Below are 22,064 nucleotides of genomic sequence, written 5' to 3'. Positions count from 1 at the left end.
TCATATTTATTGTCCAGTCCTGTTCATTTTACTTCTACAATATCCCTAGTAAAGTGGTGGGCCACATTTCAAGCCCTAGGCTTGAAGTCAGGAAGACTTGAGTTTAAATCCAGCTTCAGACACTTACTAGCTGTGTGGCCCTGGGCAAGTCACGTAATTGTCTTTGCCTCAGTTTACTCATCTGTAAAATGAGCTGGAGAAGAAAATGGAAAACCACTCTAGTATCTTTGCCAAGAAAACCCCAAATGGAGTCATAAAGAATTGGACATGACTGAAAAACTATTGAACAACAGGGAGCATATGGGCATCTTTTGCTGGCATCTGCTGGGTCTATGAGGAACTGCAGCTGCTTGACTAAATGGCGTGCATATCAGTAGTTTTGTTCCTGGCATTATTATGGCTGTTCCCCTTTTGAAAGCCCTTCCTGGGTTTCTTTTGTTTCTGAGGAAAGTAATGAGCTCAAGCAGTGCTCACTCAGGATTCCAGAACATAGGTAACCCTCCCAGTTTTATTGATAGTCACAGCTTCTGACTCAGAGATGTTTGTAATCATGATTGCTTGGAGAGGTAAGTGTAAGCATGGCACGACTTGGGCTTTTTTCTTCAGCAAGGTCAGAGGCAAACAGCAAGTGAGATTCAATTGAAATGGGAGGGATTCTGCTCACTCCATACATTAGTGCTGGCCTTTCAGTTTGGGATGGGCTCTCTCTCCTTCTTGTCTACAGAGATATTTAACTAAACATCAGTCATAAATCTGAGTCTATGAATCATGGTGTTTTTGAGAGATTTGTCATGGCACCTGGACAGCCTATTTTGGTTTGTAGCTACGTTAGTGTCAGGATCCTTCTCCATCATCCCTTCTCCCTTGGAACTGTTCTCTTGAACAAGACCTAATTCCAAGGTACTTTTACTCTTCAAAGAGAAGTTCTAAGCCTCCTGGGACATTGGGTTCACTCTGTCCCTCCAGGTGCGCCTGAAGATCTGAGCCCTTCTGAGGGTCCTCTGTCAATTTCAATGCCTTCTGAAAGATGTCTTTCCTGGTCACTTTTAGGCTACCCACTTGCTATAGGTAGACTCCATGAATAGCATTTATTTGAAGAAAAAGGGACTGCTTGACTGTGAGACTAAAAGATGAATAAATTTATGAATGGGCTCACTACAGTCCAGGGAAGATAAGTCTGTTTCAACATTGATATTGTCCTCAGCAATATAGAGGTGGTAAGCAGCAATGTTGTCATTAGACTTAGTTTCTCATCCTTTACTTACAGAAAAAAGATGATCAGGCCATGCACCTAGGCATGTGCTATGGAGACAAGTATCACTGGTCTGTCTTGGCTTGTGTGCAATGGAAGATAGACATCAATATTTTGGGTAGCCATGGTCCCTACATGACCCTTACCATCAAACTTTGAATACTTATTTAAAAGGACTATTCAGAGAAATATTTAAGTGAATTTAAATGAACATTCACTAAAAGTTAATTTTTAATTATAAAATTTAAATATTCATTTAAATAAATATTTGTTTAAAAAGATTATTCAGCTGGGGTGAGAACTATCCTAGGCTTACAGAGACTTGACTATTCTCCAGCCTTGAAGACATTTGAAGTCTTTTTTTTCCCCAACAGTGAGCCAAGTTGCTCTGTTAAGTGAGAAGTGTTTCTTCATTTACTTGATATATTAGTGCATTTTGTCATTTTGAAGTCAATAGTATCTTTGAACTAAGTTTGGATATCTTCTGATACCCAAATCCAAACATGAAGTACTCTCAATAGACTGGGCATTGGCATAGATTTGAGTGTTTACATTGATTCCTGGCATGTCTGAGCCACTGCCTTCAGTCAACCAAAGGTGGGTGAAACTTTTTCATCATCACAGCATGTTGAATCAGGACCCTCTCACACATCCCCATCTCATCATGGATCACATAAAATGAACAGATATGTTCCAGGATGATCACTGGATTATCAAAGAGAGCCATTCTTAATGGAGGCCAATTTCATTAAAAGTCTATTTCTTTCTCTTCATATTATTTGAAGGGGTCACTGGAATCTTCCAGTTAGGTGGTGGTGGGAGGATCAATATCTGACGCAGGTTTTCCTTGGCATTTTCTCAGGCTTGCTCCCTGTCCCTTTGTCAGGAGCAGGTCCCTTTAGCCCTTACTGCTTAAGCCACAGCTCAGATGTTCAAGGTATGTACCTCCTCTTCCTCATGTCATCCTCAGACCAACTCTAATCCTCCTCAGCTGGCTTTCCCAGCTTTTTGGATTTATTTCATATCACTTTCCTTCCCTCCTTTGCCCCCATATCATTTAACATTTGGTGGGGGAGGGGGGAGGAATGTTACATATCACTGTTAGATTGTAAACATCTTAAAGGCAGGAATGAATGGTGTTATTTATCATCTCTTCATAACAGAGTTCATCCCATGGAGCATGCACACAGCTGTCCTGGTTGCTTTCAGCCCATCGCATGTGCTGACTCAGTCTTCAAGTATTCAGGTGCTTTGGGGGTGACAAACAACCCCTTTGTTGGCAAACGGGTAAGGGATCTTTAATAGGGAGTGACTTTTCCTTAGTGTCTCTCTTCTCTTCCTATCTTCAAACCTTGTTAGGTCAAGCCTCTCTGTGGAAGGGTAGAAGGAAGAATGGTCCTAGGAGAAGTGGTGAACTATGAGCATGTGGTTATCTATAGCATAAGTGGGCTTAGGAGAGTTTGGGTCCAGGTTCCAAGCCCCCAGCTGCCTTTTCTGATTTTTTTCCTTCCTAAGCATAAGTGATCTAAGTATTATATTGAGATAACAGAATCCAGTCTTGAAGGTAACCTTGTGAGTTTGCAAAACCTGTTTCCCTTGGTCAGACCTGTTAGGTATCAAAGTGAGGCTCTGTATTGAAGAGAGTGACCACCAGCAGGGTGAAGAACTCTACTTCCAGTCTAGTCTGCCAGAAGGCATGGATCTTGAGGGTGCTATTTAGACAGCAAAAGGTCAACCAAGGTGAAATACTGATTTAGCTTTCCAACAAAAGGCTTTATGTGAAGATAGATTTAACTCTAAACTTCCTGGTAGTATATAGTAGGTAGTTATAAGTTACTATATTCTGTTTCAAGGTTTTATTTTGTTTGCTTGTTTATCTTTTGGCCAATGAACATTTTTGAGTCTTTCTATAAAGTATTTCCTTCATGTGGAGGAAATAAATAGCTGTCCCAAACATGATTTACACTGCACATTGGGTACCTTTCTACTCTTCTCTCAGCCCCCTTTTAAGGAGATCCTAGACATTAACCACATTTTAGCTTTAAGTAAATCTTTGCTGGGGCTCTTGGGAAAGAGTATAAAGAGCCAAAATATGTGGGAAAAGGACCTTACTCTTTCTTGTCAGAGGCTTTTACAGAACTTACAGGCCCATATAAGCGGGCCCAAAGCAGAGGGGCCCTTTCATGGGCTGTGCCTGATTCAGGCTGATTCTCTAGTTTAGTCTTTTACTGGAATGAAATTAGACACTCATAAGTCATTCAAGAGTTATCAGAAGGTTTATTTAGTCACAGTAGGGGAAGGATATTCAACAGCGGACTCACTAAGGAAACCATGTTGATTGAGATGTGTACAGCTTCCTGGTTTGGGTCAGGTTATTGTTTCACAGTATGAAGCCTCAGAGAAGCAGCCAGGGCCCTTGGTGGCCCTTAGTACTCAGGCCACCAGGAAGCCACATCAACAGAAGTCAATCTCTGGAACCAAACAAGTCTCAAGAAAGCTTTCAGTATCTCTCTTTTTTTTTTTTTTAAGAGGGGGGAGGCAAAGCAATTGGGGTTAAACGACTTGCCCAAGGTCACACAGCTAGTAAATGTCAAGTGTCTGAGGTTGGATTTGAACTCAGGTCCTCCTGACTCCAGGGTGGGTACTGTATTCACCATGCCACCTAACTGCCCCTGCAATATCTCTTAAAGAAAAGAATTAGCCTGGTTTGTGTAGGGTAGGACCTTAGGAAAAGTTAACCTCATCATTGTGACAGGGGCCTAGAAGATACTGCTCCTGTCATAGGTCCCTGAGCGGAGAGTGAGAGGACTCAGTGCTTCAGAACCTTTGGTTCCAAGAATAAATGGGTAATTGCTACATTTGTAATGTTACATTGTAGCAAAGTGCTCTGCATTCTCTCCTGCCCTTTCCTCCTCTCCCCATCTTTTTTTTTTTTGTAGAAACAAGTTACCTGAATGTTTCATATACTAGCTAATCCTTGAATAACTGGGTTCAATGCATGGTCTTACTTCTTGCTCTCAGCCCAATTGCTCAAATGGAAGGTGGAGAAACTCTGGTGGGTGCAAAGAGGAACAGCATTGCTTTGGGCTGCAAGCCTTCTACCTCCTTCTATGCCTATCCCTCGAAGAAGAAGAAAGTGGGTGGGGAAGGGCTCTTATTTCTCCTGCTCTGCAAGTGTAGCCTCTATAGCCTTCTGTGCCCTTTTCCTGCCACATATCCACCCTTTGGAAGGAAGAAGAGGAGTGAAGCAGTGCCTCCCATCTGGATGTCTGACCCTCCAGCCTCATTTCCAGCTTCCCTTGGGAAGAGTGGTCCCCTCCACTCAATGATGAGCATTCTCATACCTGACCATCCCATTCCCAAACCTTATACATCTCAGTGAATCTGAATCCCTATAGATTATCTTCTATTCCTGTCATCTGATTCCTTATTCTTATCCCCCTTAATCCTCCCATCCCAAAGTTTCAACCAAACACCATCCAGTCCTTCCACTATGTCCTCTCAAATGTCTATTCCATAAGGAACAAAATCCCCTTCATTCCTAATCTCTTCATTTCCTTTCCTTCTATCTTCTAGCTCTTAGTGAAACCTGGCTCCTCTTGGGTGGCATTACCTCCCTGCCCACCCTTTCCAGAACTAGCTGCACCTCTGTTCACTCTTCCTGGCTCGCTAGTCAAGGTGGGGATGTTAGAATACTTCCTTATTGCCACTTCCAGGATTTCCCCTACCTCCATCACTCTCTTACTTTGAGGTTCATACTATTCATATCTACTACCCAATAAAAAATTCTAGTAGTTCTTATATACAAACATCCAGGTCATTCCCCTTCCCTCCTTAATGAGTACAATACATGACTCACAATTTTGTTCTTCTCCAGATCTCTTGCCCTCATACTAGGACACTTCATCATACACATTGACTGGTCCCGGACAAGCCTTTTAACTTCTTCAGGGTATAGATTCCTCATCTGCAAAATGAAGGCATTGGACCAGATGACTTTAAAGATTCCTTCTAGCTCTAAATCTCAGTCAATAAACATTTATGAAGTACCTACTATATGCCAAACACTATGCTAAGAGCTGGTTATATAATCCTATGGGGTTAGCTAATATTTAATCATGTTGTCATGTTCAATCACTTCACTTGTGTCTGACTCTTTGTGAGCCCATTTGAAGTTTTCTTGACAGAGATACTGGAGTGGTTTGACTTTTCCTTCTCCAGCTTATTTTACAGATGAGGAAACTGAGGCAAAAAAGGGTCTAGTGACTTGTCCAGAGTCACACAGCTAGTAAGTGTCTGAAGCCAGATTTGAACTCATGATTATGAGTCTTCCTAATTCCAAGCTCTATCTGCTGCATCACCTAACAGTCTCACCCAATGTTAATCTTTTTTTTATAATTAAATTTTATGGTTATTTTTAGTTTACATCATTCATTTCCACAAGATTTTGGGTTACAAATTTTCTCCCCATCTTTCCCCTACCACCACCCCAAAACAGCAATCCCACTGAAAACCCCCTCCCCCAATCTGCTTTCTCCTATATCCTCCCCCCCCCCCCCAACTTTCCAGTACGGCAAGATAGATCTTTATGCCCCAGTGCCTTTATATCTTATTTCCCAGTTGCATATAAATAATGATAATGATGATGATGATAATAATATTTTAAACATTTGATTTTACAACTTTGAATTCCGGATTCTTTCCCTTCCTACCTTGTCACCCATCCTTTTGGGAAGATAGGCAATTCAATATAGGTTGTGCATGTGTAGTTGCGCAAAACATTTCCATCATGGATATATTGTGAAAGACTGGCTATATTTCCCTCCATCCTATCCCACCCCCACTTGTTCTATTCTCTACTTTGAACCTGTCCCTTTTCAAAAGTGTGTGCTTCTAACTACCCTCCCCCCCCAACCTGCCCTTCCCTCCATCATCCCCCCTCTCATCGCCTTCCCCTCTACTCTCCTACAGGGTGAGATACCCAATATAGTGTGCATGTCATTCCCTCTCTAAGCCAAATTCAATAAGAGTAAGGTTGACCCATTCCCTTTTGCCTTCCTGTTCTTCCCCTCCATTGTAACAGTTTTCCCTTGCCTCTTCTATATGAGATAATTTATCCTATTCTGTCTCTCCCCATCTCCTCTCATTATATTCCTCTCTCACTTCTCAATTACACCTTTTAATTATCATCCCTTCCTAATCAATTGATCCTGGGCCCTCTGTCTATGTATACCTGTACACATATATACACACACTCACATATGTATTCATATGCACATATACCCTCCTATATAGACATATATGTATGTATATATACATGTATACATTTATATTATCTTCAACTACCCTCATACTGAGAAAAGTTTCATAAGTTAAAATGATCATTCTTCCATGTAGGCATGTAAATAGTTCAACTTTCATAAGGAACTTATGATTCCTTTTCCCTGTTTACCTTCTCATGCTTTTCTTGCTTCTTGTATTTGAATGTCAAATTGTCTATTAAACTCTGGTTTTTATTTTTCATCAAGAATGCTTGGAAGTCCTCTATTTCATTGAATGACCATATTTTCCCCTGAAACATGATACTCAGTTTTGCTGGGTAGGTGATTCTTGGTTTTAATCCTAGCTCCTTTGACCTCCAGAATATCATATTCCAAGCCCTTCAATCCCTCAATGTAGACACTGCTAGATCTTGTGTTATACTGATTATGTTTCCACAATATTTGAATTGTTTTTTCTTGGCTGCTTGTCATATTTTCTCCTTGATCTGGGAACTCTGGAACCTGGCTATAATATTCCTAGGAGTTTTCTTTTGGGGATCTTTTTCAAGAGGTGATTGGTGAATACTTTCAATTTCTATTTTGCCCTCCGGTTCTAAAATATCAAGGCAATTTTCTCTGAGAATTTCTTGAAGGATGATTTCTAGGGTCTTTTTTTGATCATGGCTTTCAGGTAGTCCAATAATTTTTAAATTATCTCTCCCAGATCTATTTTCCAGGTCAGTGGTTTTTTCCAATGAGATAGTTGACATTGTCTTCTATTTTTTTCACTTGTTTAGATCTGTTTAATAGTATCTTGATTTCTCATAAAGTCATTGGCTTCCATTTGCTCCAGTATAATTCTGAAGGAATTATTCTCTTCAGTGAACTTTTAAAATTCTTTTTTCTATCTGGCCAATTTGGCTTTTTAAGGCTTTCTTCTCCTCATTGGCTTTTTTGGATCTCTTTTGAGTTAATCTATTTTTTAAGGTGTTATTTTCTTCAGTCACATTGTTGAATCTTTTTTCATGATTATTTTGCATCATTCTCATTTCTCTTCCCAATTTTTCCTCCGCTTCTCTTACTTGATTTTAAAAATCCTTCTTGAGCTCCTCCATGGCCTGTAACCAATTCATATTTTTCTTAGAAGTTTTTGGTGCAGGAGTTCTGACTTTGTTGTCTTCCTCCCATTCCATGCTTTTATCCTTTTGTCTCCAAAAAAGGAATCTAAAGTTGGATTGCTGTCCTTGCTTTGTTTCCTTTGCTTGCTCATGTTGACACTGAATTACTTGACTTTTGAGCTCTTCGCCGCAGTAGAACTCTGCTTCCAGAGAGGAGAGCTTTGTCCCAAATTGCTGGGGTTTTTGCAGCTGCTGGAGCTATTAGAAGGGCACCGTCTCTACAGCTCCCACAAGCTCTGGCACACTGGTCACATACCCCAGGACCACCACCCAATACTGAGATCCAGATCCAGGCAGGTTAAAGCAAGAGCAATTACCTTCTGAATGGTCGCTTGGCTAGGATCTGCAGGCTAGGAGCTCTGAAGCAGCCATGTGGAGGTGGCTGCAGGGCTGCCACACTTCTGCCACTTCTAGCTCCAGGGACAGGGGCCAGTCCCACTCCTCTGTCCCCCCCAGTTCCAACAGAGTTCTACACTGACCTCTCACTTTTTTCTTTGGCATTTATGGGTTGATAATTCTGGAAACTGTCGCAGATGTTGGTGACCCACTCTCTCAAAGTCTGCTGCAGCTGCTGGTCAGGGCCACCCTGGGGCTAAAACCACGGACTCACATGGGTCTGAGCTGGGCTTGGCTCCCAGTGAGCTGCCATGAACCCTTTGGGCCAGCCTGCTGAGCTGCCTTCAGTGGGAGATTTGTTTCTGTCACTTTGTAGGTTCTGTAGCTCTAAAATTTGTTTAGAGTCACATTTTATAGGTATTTGAGGTGGTTATGGGGGGAGCTCATGGAGTTTTCCTGCTTCTATGCCAACATTTTGGCTCTGCCTCCTGATGTTAAACTTTGGCTATAAAAGGTTTAATGTGTAAAGATTTAGTAGCCTAGCCTTTTGCCTCAGCATATTTTCAGGCTGATTACAATCAGGCATAAACACATTTATGACTTTTCTTTAGCAACCTCAAGAGGGCCTGTCTCTATACCTTTCAGCTTCCTTAAGTCACCTCCATAATATAGGGTTTTGGTTCCTGCTAAATGGTTTGCTGACTTGTTATGTGACTGATCACATCCCAGGGCAGCACTACAGGAAGGTGCTTGGAGGCTATAGTTCTAAAACTATCCATTAAGACAGGAATAAAAACTCTACATTATCCACATCATTAGTTTATGCCATAAAGTGTGATTAGCTTTCAAAATGTATCGGAAATGGATTTAGCTGAAATTACAAATTCTTATGATGTTTATGTTCTGCATGGCTTGAATCAACTTAAGTAACAGAAAAGAATCAACCCATCTCACTAATAATCATCTAAGCTAAATATGTCTCTGGATTATAATGAGTTTGTGGATTCAAATTGGGCAATGGTTTGATTCACATGGTAGAGACTTTCTCTTAATGACTGACCATTTCTACAGCACACTTTCCTGACAGGTGAGAGAGTGAGGTGGGGGAGAAAAAGAAAGAGAGCTAGCCTGTTAATAAGATGACACTCCTGTAATGCTTAAAAAAAGAATATCAGTGTTCAGCAATTTGAAAAATAGGAGCAAAAGATGGCATCAAGGAGATGACTGATCAAACAACACACATTTCAAACAACATGCAATCAATCAACAAACATTTGTTAAGGAGTTACTATGTGCCCCACACTGTGCTAAGCTCTAGGGATCTAAAGATAAAAGGGAAACAGTCCCTGCCCTCCTAGGGCTCACATTCTGATGAAGATGAAATGTGTACATATAGAGGTTAAGGAAAGTGCTTACGTTAAGCTTGAATGGGATGGTCACATGATGAGGGTGAGGGATGACAAGGGTGTAACCAGAGTGTCACACTGATACCCTCCTGATGTCAGGAGAAAGTGAAGAGGGTCTCTTACAGTCTGAGTGGATGCCCTGTGGCTTACTTACAGGAGGAAATGGACAAGAATTGCTCAGAATGCATAGACACAGATGGGGTTTGATCTTTAGTGAGATCAGATTTATTTTAATACCTGAATTATGTAAGACAGAAAGGGACAGGTGTAGAAATCTAAATTCTTTTCCATTTTTAGAGAGGGAATGGTTTTTTATGTAGTGGTGAAAGAATCCCCAGAATGTTCTCCTCCTGGAGTATAGGTAGTGGTATGGTCAGTTAATAAATATTTATTAAGCACCTACTATGTATTAGACACTATGTTAAATGCTGGGAATACAAAAAATAGCAAAAGAAGTATGTATAGAATAATTTTACACACACACAAATATATATATATATATATACATATATATATACATACACACACACACACCTATTTGTGTCTAATGGTAGCCATCATAAGGTAGGGGAGGGAAGAAAAAAAGGGGAAAAAAGAAATCTATATGAAAACTTCATTGTATATTTGGAGGGAATAGCAAGTTGTACATGATAGACTGCAATCTCATGTGGTACTGTGTTATGCTTTGTTCCATGAATTGAAAATAAAATAAAATTTAAAAAAAAATAGCCCCTGCTCTCAATGAGTTCACAGTTTAATGGGAGTGACAACATGAAAAGAACTACATACAAATAAGATCAATTTGTGATAAATTGGGGGGGTGGAGTAGTCTCAGAGAGAAGGCACCAAGATGAAGGAAGTCTGGGAAAGGCCTTGTGCAGCAGGTGAGACGTTAGCTGAGACTTGAGGGCAGCCAGGAATGTTAGTTAGGAGGTGGAGCTGAAGAGGTACAGGCATGGAGGCCAGCCGGTGTTGGAGTCAGGAGATGGAACGCCACAAGGGACAGCATGTAAGTCAGCCTCTGTTACCGGATGGCAGAGTAGGTGAAGGGGAAGAAGGAAGCAGACAGGTTATAAGAACAAGACTAGAAGGAAAATTAGACTTGGAGTCAGAAGGAATGGGTAGAATGCCAGCTCTGCTCTTTACTGCCTATGTGCATATCACTTAATTTCTCCGGGTCTTGGTTTTCTCCTCTGTAAAATGAGGGGCTTGACCCAGATGACCTCAGAGATCTCTTTCTGCTCTAGTTCAATAATTCTAAGTACTTTTTGATTATATGGTTTCTTAGATGCCTTCTAGCTCTGAAGTGTATGATCTTATGACCTTAACTGGTCCTAGTAGGCAGTGTATTAAACCCCTGCTCTATGGGATTAGAAACTGCCCAAAGTCTTCATGCTAAACGTTGGCAGGCCCCATTAATCCACATTATCACTTTGTGATGAAGCAAGGGCCATTAGCTCTCAGTGCCCTGAGATCTGCAGGTGGTCCTTTCCATAGCCACAAAACAAGTATTCTCCAGTATCATATGAAAGGATTGGAGATAATCTTATAGCTATCATTAGGGCTGGCCTACACTCTTGACTAGGTTATTGTGTTCATTCCTAGGGCTTTGTAATTTAACTCATTTATAGGAAAAGCTGCAAAATTTTGCTGAATGGAAGTTGTATTGAATTTTTACAACTACCTGCACCCATGCTTTACAGGGCACAGTGAACTTGGTTCTAGAGAAGAACAAAGGGAGGATTAAGGGATTAGACAGTAGGATCACTGTGGAATGTTTAAAACCCAGAAATAAGGTAACAGATGTGGAAATGTGTATCTTAGTCTATGATTGGTTGAATAATATACTAGGCCAATAACTGGCCTCAGCACCCTGAAATCTTTTGTTTGGCTCTGTTCTCTGTATAGTCCGAAGGAGTTATTTGTAGCCATGAAAAGTGTTCAAGGAATAAAACTGGGTTCTGCTCAGTGGATTATGCATTAGCATTCAATAAAACTTGTGTATTACCAGCATTTTACATCAATTTGGGAGTGCAGAAGTACTAGCTCACTTCTAATCAATCAATCAACAAGTATGGATCAAGTGCTTGTTACATTCCAGACCCTGTTCTAGGCACTGAGGACACAAGTATAAAGAAAAAAAACCCCATCCCTACTCACATTCTAATTGGGGAAATAAGAAGAATATATGTATGTGTATGTATATATGTGTGTACATGTATATGTGTATGCATATGTATATGTTTATATATATGTATAAAAACCATCCATCCAAATACAAACACACACACGTGTGTATATATGTATGTATGTATTGTGTGTATGTATATACACATACATGTATAGCAAGATATAGCATGTCAAAAGCAAATACAAATATATGTGCATATACATACAAACTTATGTATATATGTACACACATGTATAATATATACATATATGTATATATAAAATTATAATTTTAGGGATATAGTTTTGTTTTTATATTACCTTTCCTCCTTTCCCATCCCAGAGAAATAGCTTTTATAACAAAAATTTCTCTTAAAAGAAGTAAAAGAGGAAGAATAGAAATAAATTCAGCAAATTTCAGTTAATTTATCAAAAAAAGTTGACATTATATGCAATGTTTCACTCTTGTAAACCCACCTGTGGACCCCCTTACTTCTTTGGGGTGGGTTTTTCTTAATCTCATAAAATTAATTGTGTGTGTGTGTGTGTGTGTGTGTGTGTGTGTGGTTCTTTCCATTTGCATTGTTGTAAATATTGTCTTCTGGTTCTGCATACTTCATATCAGTTCATAAGCCTCCATGTTTCCTTCTATTGATTACATTTGTCATTTCTTACAGCATGGTAATTATTTTTTTTCCTTTTTAAAAGCATTTTATTTTATTTTTAATTTATGAAATAAAACAAACATTTCTATAACAGTATAATTTTTTTTAAAAAGATGATTGCGCATGAAACTGTGAGTCTACTATGTATAACTTACTATTCCTTTTAAATATACGACAAAATTATCACATAAATTTCTTTTTTCTTCCCTCCTTCTCCCACCCTAGAGATGGATACCATTAGTCAAATACATACCTATATACATATATATGATTTATTTTTTTATTTCCTCTATACATACTTCCATTTATCAGGTTTTTTTTTTTCTGAATGTAGATAGCATTTTTCTTCATATGTCCTTTATAGTTAACTTGGGTATTTGTAATAATCAAAATAACTCATTCACTCAAAGTCATTCTTAAAACAATGTTGTTGTTAATGTACACAATGTTCTCTTGGTTCTGATCATTTTGCTCTTCATTATTTTTGCTCAAGTCTTTCCATGTTTTTTCTAGGATCATTGAACTAATTTCATTATAGTACAATAGTATTTCATCACAATCATATAACACAATCATCACAGTCATTCCACAATTGATGGGTATCCTTGCAATTTCCACTTCTTTGCCACCACAAAGAGAGCTGCTATAAACATTTTAAAATGTATAGGTTCTTTTCCTTCTTCCCTAATCATCTTTGGAAATAGCCCTAGTAGTGGCATTACCCTCGTAGGATATAGGTAGCTTAATAATTCTTTGGGCATAATTCCATATTGCTCTCCAAAATGGTCAGATCAGCTCACAGATCCACCAGCAATGAATTAAGGTCCTAATTACTCCACATCCCCTCCAACATTTGTTGCTTTCTCCTTCAATAATTTTAGCCAATCTGGTAGATGTGAAATTATATCTTAAGGTTGTTTTAATTTACATTTCTCTACTCAATAATAATTTAGAACATCTGCTCATATGACTATAAAGTGTCTTAATTTCTTCATTGGGAAACTGATTATTCATATTGTTTCATCATTTATCAATTGGGAAATGGCTTGCATTTGTATGGATTTGACAAAGTTCTTTTTTAGATGTGAGACCCTTATCTAAGAAACTGTCTACAAGATTTCCCCCCAGTTTTCTGTTTTCTTTCTGATCTTGCCTACATTTGTTTTATTTATACAAAACCTTTTTTAATTTAATGTAATAAAAATTATTCATTTTACATCTACCTTTGCTCTCTATTTCTTGTTTATCCATAAATTATTCACCTATCCATTAGTCTGATAAGTAATATGTTCCATGTTCTAATTTTCTTGTAATCTCTCAAAATTTTATTTGCTGCCATAGATTGCATGTCTATTCTGTTCCACTGATCTACCTTTCTATTTCTTAGTCAGTACCAGTAATTAAAAAAAATTACTTTCTTTTATCTAAAATCTGGTGCTCCTAAACTTCCTTCCTTTACATGTTTTCATGATTTCTTTGGATATTCTTGGCTTTTTGTTCTTCTAGCTGAATTTTATTATTATTTTTTCTAATTCAGTAAAATAATTTTTGGTAATTTGAGATGGATTAAATACATTAGTTTGGGTAAAATTGTCATTTTAATTATATTGGCCTTGCCTCTCATGAAAAATAAATATTTCTGCATTTATTTAAATCTTATTTGTATAAAAAGGGTTTTTTTTTTTACAATTGTGTTTATATACTCTATTAAATTCACCATGTTTAGTCATTCCTGAACTCTTGGGTGTCAACTTTGTTCCCAGTTCTCTGCTACGACTGAAAATGCTGCTATAAATATTTTGGTGCATATAGAGCCTTTCTTTTCATCAATAATCTCCTTACAGTATGTGATTAGTGGTGGAAGTCTTTCGAGTATGTACATTTTAGCCACTTTATTTACATAATTCTAAATTTTTTTCCAAGATGGATATGCTGATTCACAGATCCATGACACATTATTCTGTCTGTCTTTCCACAATCCCTTCAGTGTTGACTATTCCCATCTTTAGCCATCTCAAAGAGTAGTTGTTAATGATACAATGTATGTGGGACAGGAGGTCTCCAGTGGAGGTCATCAAATTTGAAGAAGACACATCTGGGAAAGATAGCTAACACAGAAGAAGACAGAGCTGGGAGCTAAAAGAATCTTGGTAGTTTAGGGTATTGGGCTGAATCTAATAAGGTAAAAGTCAATAGGGATAAATGTAATGTTTAATGTTTGCATACAAAAAATTCACTCAATGAGTATAGAATAGTGGAGGTATATCAGGTTTGCTGGAGCCAGCTCAAACCAATTCAAAAGAGCTGACTGTTAATTTTTTCAGTGTGAACATTTACATCTTGAAAATTGGCAAAGGCTACAAATCAAGACTTGATTTGTTGTTTTGTTTTTTTTTATTTTCTAGACTTTAGAAAGTGATGGATAAAATATCAGTAATGAAGCTTAAAGTTAAAACTGAGTCATGGGTACATTTTTCACCCTGAGAGCCATTGCTAAACATTTACCAGAATACCATTGATAGAAATCACCACTGTAACATATCTCAAAAGTGATCACCAAGGAAGAGGTACCTGTGACTTCTCAGGTCAGTCAGTTACACTTTGGGATGGCTCTGATTACTGGGAAGCTTTCTCTGACATCCAGCCCAAACTTACTTCTTTGCTTCTTCAACCTCTAGCTCCTGGTTCTGACCTCGGAGCCAAAAAGAGTAAATCAATTCCCTCCTCTGCATGACAGCCCGTTAAATGTCAAACACAGATTTTCTGTCCCCTTTAAGTATTTTTTCCTCTCATTTAAACATGTCTAGTTTCTTCAGCCTAACTCCATATATCTTAGGCTCAAGTATCTGTACCATATTGGTTAATCTCCTCTGGACCTTTTCCAATTAATCAAAATTCTTCTTGAATTATGATGCCCAAAACAGAACATGACACTCCAAATGAGTTTGAGAAGGGTTGAATATAATGGGACTATCACTTCCCTGTTCCTGGAAGTTGTGTCTCTCCTAATAGAGCCCAAAATCATATTAGCTTTTTTGGTTGCCATAATAAGACCACTGAATTAGATTGAGCAGGCAATTACTATCTATCCATGTTTCCCTGTAGCAGCAAGCACCCTAGCATACCCAGGATGGCCGCTAGCACAGGTTCTTTGATCTGCTTTTCTAAAGGAAAGCAACTCAAAAGAGGTTAACAATTTTACTTAAACTAAATATAGATATCATTCACTTAGTTCAGGGGGAAAAGTCAGCACCCTGAACTTCAAAAAATACAAACAGAAATTACAAGCAGACAAAAAATACAGACAGAGAAAATAACACAATGCAACAGACAGGGTTTCTAGCTGTCTGACCATTACATACATACACTGTTAGTTACCAGAGAGAGAAGCACCAACATCTGGGTTTCCAAAGCCTGGGGGTTCAACAACTGCCCAGAGTCTCATCTGGCCAAATCACACAACTCTTCTCATAAGCAAGCTGCAAGGCAAAACCTCACCTTAGAGCATATATAGAGCCTTCTCCAAGGTCAGAGAACATCAAAACCTTTGTGACCCACGGCATAATTACAAAGTAACAAAAAGTATGTGCCTTCCTGAAAAACAAGCCTCCCTTAAGTAAGCTTCTCTTCTTAGACTCCAAGTGAGGTCCAGAAAGGGGCAGGGAAGATCTTCAAATTCCCTTACCATTACATTCTCGCATCTCATATTTTTTATTTGTTTTGTTTTTTTACTGAGATACATGACTTTACAGTTATCCCTATTGAATTTCATCTTATTAGAGTCATTTCAATGTTCTAATGTGTTCTTTTGGGATTCTGACTCTGTCACCCACATTTTAGCTCTCCTTCCCAACTTAGTTTCACCTACAATTTGATGGCCATGCAATGGATACCTTCATTCAAATCTTTGGTGGACTTTGTCAACTGTACTGAACTGGCCTCTAACCTTTAAATGGCCAGAGTCGAAGAGAGCAGGCTAGATAAAGGAGAGTCAGGAATCAAACAGTTTAATTTCAAAGTGAGGAAAATGACTTGCAGGCAAGGAAGCAGATTAGATACATGTACCAGGGTCCTGCCTCTAGTGGGGGGGACCCACTTTAATGTGTTATTTATACCAGTGGTTATGCAGTGAGCTCTAGTCCTCACAATGAGACAAGTTTGATTCATAGCAGGGCTTCATGACCAGAACATGTGTGAGCTTATCCAGTGTTTCTCAAAGTCAAAAGGACATGAGCTCAAATCTGGCCTCAGATACTTACTAGCTGTGTGACTCTGGGTAAGTGACTTAACCCTGTTTACTTCAGTTTCTCATCTGTAAAATGAGCTAGAGAAGGAAATGGCAAACCACTCCAGAATCTTGGTCAAGAAAATCCCAAATGGGTTCACAGGGAGTCATGACTGAAATGATTCAACAACAATGCTTCCCACCATCTCTCTTTGCCCTGTCCCATAGAACCTTAATAATAAAGAAAAATAGTAAAGCAAAACCAACTGACATAGTCTGATAGAGTATATATCATTCTGCCCCTATGGTCTACCACCTCTCCACTTAAAGGAGAAATTTGCATTTCATCATAAGTACTATGAAACCAAAATTGACTATTGTCCTCAATGTGTCTTCTGATGTATTTCATTGTTATTTTCATTTACATGATTTTAGCCAACATGAATGTTTTCAACCTCATTATGCATCATTCTGTATCATTTCATGTATGCCTTCATTTGTTTTTCTTAATTCCTTATATTCATTTATAATAGTGAAATAATACTCCATTATATTCACATGCTATAATTTGTTTAATCATTTCCTATTCAATAGGCACCAACTTTTCTTTCTTTTTTTGTTTTAAATATTCTGTCCTATACTTCCAAGTTTTGGGGGTTTTTTTGGACCATATAAGTCTACTTCTACCTGGCCAATAGAAGCTACTTGTAAGAAACAGAAAACTGTAATCTGGAATTTGTTCCATCATTTTCTTCTAAGGTCAGTCTTCCCAACCTTGTCAGTAACTCTTTATCAAATACCTATTATGGACCCAGCACTTAAGAAAGCTCAAGAGTGTGGAGAAGAGATGCCCCCAGCCCCACAAACAGAATCTAATCTAAAGAACCAGTTAAGACATGAAGAATTACAGAGTATTAAAGTAGGAAGGAATTCAAAGAGGCAATGTGGTATAGGGGAATGAATGATGAACTTGCAGTCAGAAAGACCTGAGATTAAAGCCTATTTCAAACACTTACAAGTGGTGTGACCTTGGGCAAACTACTTAACCTCTCTCCGACTGTTTATTCATCTCTAAAATGGGGATAATATTAGCTCTTACCTCCCAGGGTTGCTGTGAGGATCAAATGAGATAAAGTATGGAAAGTGCTTTGAAAATCTTAAACGTGAAATATAAATATGAGCTATTATTATTACCTAGTCCAATGTCTTCATTTTATCCATAAAGAAATGGCACCCTGGAGAATGGCAATGAATTCTTTAGGATGGTAAAAAACCTGGAAGTAGAACCTAGATTTTCAGGGTCTTAGTCCAGCACTCCCTCCTCTCCACTATGCACAGGACACATCCCCCCCAAGGTGTGGTTGAGCATTCATTATGTTCTAGTTTGACTAACCTTTGAAAATAAAATTATTATCATGACTGTCAGTCTGGCTATAGGTCTATCTGGAAGAGTGAGAGGCTATTGCCTGGTGGGAAAGGAGCAGGCTACAGGAGCCAAGCCATGGGGATGGGGCCCCTAACTTAACACAGCACCCCACCTTGATTTCGGGCCTTAAGTGCACAAAGAGAATTTCATATATTACCTCCTTTGATTGTCACCACAGCCCCCAAAAAGTTGGTTCTACAGGTATTTATTATCCCCATTTTACGGATGAAGAAACAGGAATTTAAAGAGGTTATACATATTGCTCATGTTCATACAACTGCTGAGTGTCAGATCTTTCTAGCTCTAGGTACAGCACCAAAAATATGCCCAAATATAATTTCTTCTGGATCCAGGAAATTATATCAAGGGTAACAATTTAGGAAAATTTGATTTAGACCAGGTAGGGACTTTGGAAGTCATTTGGTTCAACTTAATTTTATAGTATGGAAGCTGAGGCCCCAAGGGGATTAAGTGATTTGTCTCAGGTAATACAGCTAGTTAAGTGGCAGAGGGGAGATTCAAACCCAGGACTTTGACTCCCAAAATAGCACTCATTTCACTGAACCATATGCCCTCATTATGATGAAGCACTCATGACACTGGCATATGAGCATGTTTAGTACATTCCTAGGGCTTCTTCCTCCCTTCCACTGGCAGATTGAAGTTGCCCTTATTGCTAAAATAGCCTCATAATAGTCTCATACCCAGGTCCTGAGTCATTGGGAAACTGGGTTGTCATCATTGTTGTTCAGTCATGTCTGATTCTTCATGACCCTATGGACCATACTATCCATGGGGTTTTCTTGGCAAAGATACAGGAGTGGTTTGCCATTTATTTCTCCAGCTTATTAAAACAAACAGTTGTTTTAAAAGTGACTTGCCCAGTGTCGTACAGCTAATAAGTGCTTGAGGCTACTTGCCCAATCCTAGGCAAACAGAGAAAGTGAGGCTGGTGACTTTGCATAGCTCTTCCTCACTTAAATCCAGTTTGCTTGCATGTCATGGTATCATCTCTCTGATGTCATGATCCTCTTTGAGGACAAAGGACAAACAGCAAGAAGGCAGACAGAGGTTAAGTGACTTGCCCAAGTTCACACAGCTAGTAAGGGTCTGAGGCTGGATTTGAATCCAGGTCTTCCTGACTCCCGACCCACCCCTCTATTCAGTGAGCCACTTAGCTGCCCCAGGACATAGTAAAGAATGGCAAATGGTAAGGAAGGAGAGTTCTTGTTCTTGACTCTGTTGTTATGTTCTTGTGCCTCACATGCCTTTCCATCCCATTCTGTTTAGTGCCCACAGAAATTCTCTTAAATTCCAAGCACGTAAGAAATATATCATGTGTGCCAGGGGTCACCCATTAGTCAGTCAATAAACATTTAAGTTCCTACTATATGCTGGGCACTGTGTTAAGCACCTGCTTCCTGATAGCAGCTGAGCAGGAATATGTCTTGAGGGTGGTTGTAGCTGTTATTCCTCCGGTTTAGGGATTCCTTACAGACACCCACAGCCCACTCAGACTGTCATTCATTCACCTCCCAATAGCATTTGCCTGAACTGAAGGCCTGCACAGCCATTACAGCATTGAAAGAAAATATGAAAAAAGTAGATAGTCTCCATTCTCAGGGAGCTTGTAATTTAATGGGGGAAGACAACACAAAAGGAATAAGAAAAATGGGAGAGGGCAGTGGCCAGGGAAAGGTATCTGACTTGGATACATGTGGAAGCATAATAGAAGACCCAAAGTTGCATAGGTAGGTGAGAACTTGGGAAGTGGGGAGTGGGAGGGGAGAGGAGAGGAGAGAGATATGCATGTTCCCTCAGTTTCTTAATAAATTCCTGTTGATTAATTGGGTCAGTTGCTCAGGGATATAAAAAGATGTTTATTCTATAATTCCGGTCCTTGTGTAATTTATAAACTTGAAGAGGGAACAGATGAAACGTGTACTGAAATGAATCTAAAACATATTTATTCCATATATTATATTTTCAATAAAATTAAAGTAATTGAATTATTTTATTCTCCAGAACTTTGAAATGATAGGCAAATTTCATTCTTTGGGGGTCAAGGAAAGTAACCCCTGGGGAATTATCATCTTTAGGTTTGGATTGTGGAGTGAAAATATTAATTCTATTCATTGGCTGAGCAACTTTTTCTCAGCTCTAAGAGAGATTCGTCCCCTTCCATATAAACCATTCTGAACAGTGTTCATGGTGTCTGTTCTCCTATGAGCTTTTTCATGAGAGGAGGCTCAGGGACAGCAGCATTTTCCTCAGCCATTAGTGTTCAGAGGACAGATGGTCATGGATTGTGCATTTGTCCCTTGCACTGGGTGACCAAGCAAAAAAATGGGCCTGAGAGGCTCTGAAAAGTATAGAGAAGGGGAAGAAAATATGATAGTGCCTTCAAGAACATCGTAAAATAGGACCGTTTGAGAACCACAGTCCAAAAACACTCCTAACTTGTGCACAGGCATCTTCACTTGCTGACTTGAAAATGGAAAGCAGGTCAGAACTTGAGAAGCACCTGCTTCCTGATAGCAGCTGAGCAGGAATATGTCTTGAGGGGAGTCATGGCTGTTATTCCTCCTGTTTAGGGATTCCTTACAGATACCCACAGCCCACTCAGACTGTCCATTCATATTCACCTCCCAATAGTATTTGCCTGAACTGAAGGCCTGCACAGCCATTACAGCATTGAAACAAAATCTCTCAGGACTGTTGGGCATATTCTGCAAGATACCTCCATTGGTCGCACTCTTCAGATCCTCAGAGATGATAAGAAAGGGATTGGCTGTTTCAGCATCCAGGGTGAGATCCACTGCAGAAAGAGGGTAAAGGGTTAGGTGAAAGCAATAGGAAGAGGCAGTTAGGTGACGAAGTAAACAGAAAGAGCATGAGTCAGGAGGACCTGAGTTCAAATGTGGTCTCAGACACTTGACACTGACTAGCTAAATAACCTTGGGCAAGTCACTTAACCCTGACTGCCCCCCACCACCACAGACACACACAAAAGCAACCCTATTTGTGTTCCACACTAAGCAGTGGCAGTAGAGAATCCACAGAACAAGAGGAGTTCTGTTTGCACAACCTCTTTTATTCCTCAGCGGCCCTAAAATGGAAACCTAAGAGCTCCAGGACCTGTTCACATTTCAGGCTAAAGTGCACCCCACTCCCACCCCCACCCTCCTGGAGCTCCTTTATCCTGTCAGGGCAGGGCCAACCTGGGAACCAGCTTTCTGGAGCTTTCAATGACCTAAAGCATGGATTTCCTTTCCACACTATTCCACCCATCTCAGATGAGGCAGTGGTTCAAGTGATGCCCTGTGATTAAAGGAATATGGACTGGATTCTTGTTCAAGATCTTACCTTGGAATGTGTACAACATTTCCCTCATCCCAGTGATGCTACACTGCCACAGCTCTGGGATGACCATGACAGGTTCTGACCTCTGGAGCTGCAGTGATGCGGTCCTGAAAAAGACAGGCTTGGTGGGATAACTTCCCTGTACCACACTGGTCTGTGCCACATGTGGGAACCAAGGCCTCCTTATGGGTTTGGGCACATATATCAGACTCCACAGAGGTCCTTCAGTATTTACTCTCCTTCTTCCTCATGACACATAGCCCTCTCCCTGCCCCAACCCACAAACTTCTCACCTGGAGACCAAATGGAAACTCACCTGCTCAAAGTGTTTTGCGCATCCTGGAGGGAGAAAAAGAGAAAGAAGAGTTAGTGGTGCTTATTATCACTTCTCTGCCCTCCTGTCTGTGTCACTGTCTCCCAAGGAATCTCAGATTCTCTACAGCCTCCTGCCCCATTCTGAACACAAATGCCAGGACATTCTATTTTACTGAAACACAAGTATAAAAGAACCTGAACGTGAGATGTGAAATCTGTGAGGTTAAGTGGGCAGGCTCTGCCTTTTGGGGTGACAGCCAGTGAGAGAGCCAAGCAAGGCCTGTGCAAGGTCTCCAGTGATCTTTATGCCCCTGGCCTCTCAGGGCAGCCCAGTGCACCTTCCTCCAATGAGGTCTCCACAGTTCTCACCTGCATAAGCTTGGCATCTGGTTCCTGGCATTTTCCCTCCAGTTCTAGGATCATCGCCATTAGCCTTTCACTCTGTTCAGTCATTTGGATCATGTTCAT

General features: G+C 39.7%; 1 pseudogene; it reads right to left on the bottom strand.

Moving 5' to 3' along the window:
• Positions 1-227: 227 nt before the first annotated feature.
• Positions 228-22,064, bottom strand: LOC138145111 (target of rapamycin complex 2 subunit MAPKAP1-like; annotated as a pseudogene).

Source organism: Petaurus breviceps, unplaced genomic scaffold, assembly GCF_028583685.1.
Source record: "Petaurus breviceps papuanus isolate PSGF00001 unplaced genomic scaffold, PetGlider_PUasm1.0 90723, whole genome shotgun sequence".
NCBI lineage: Eukaryota > Metazoa > Chordata > Mammalia > Diprotodontia > Petauridae > Petaurus > Petaurus breviceps.
Note: the sequence above shows the minus strand (reverse complement) of the source record. Positions and strands in the feature narration are given on the sequence as shown.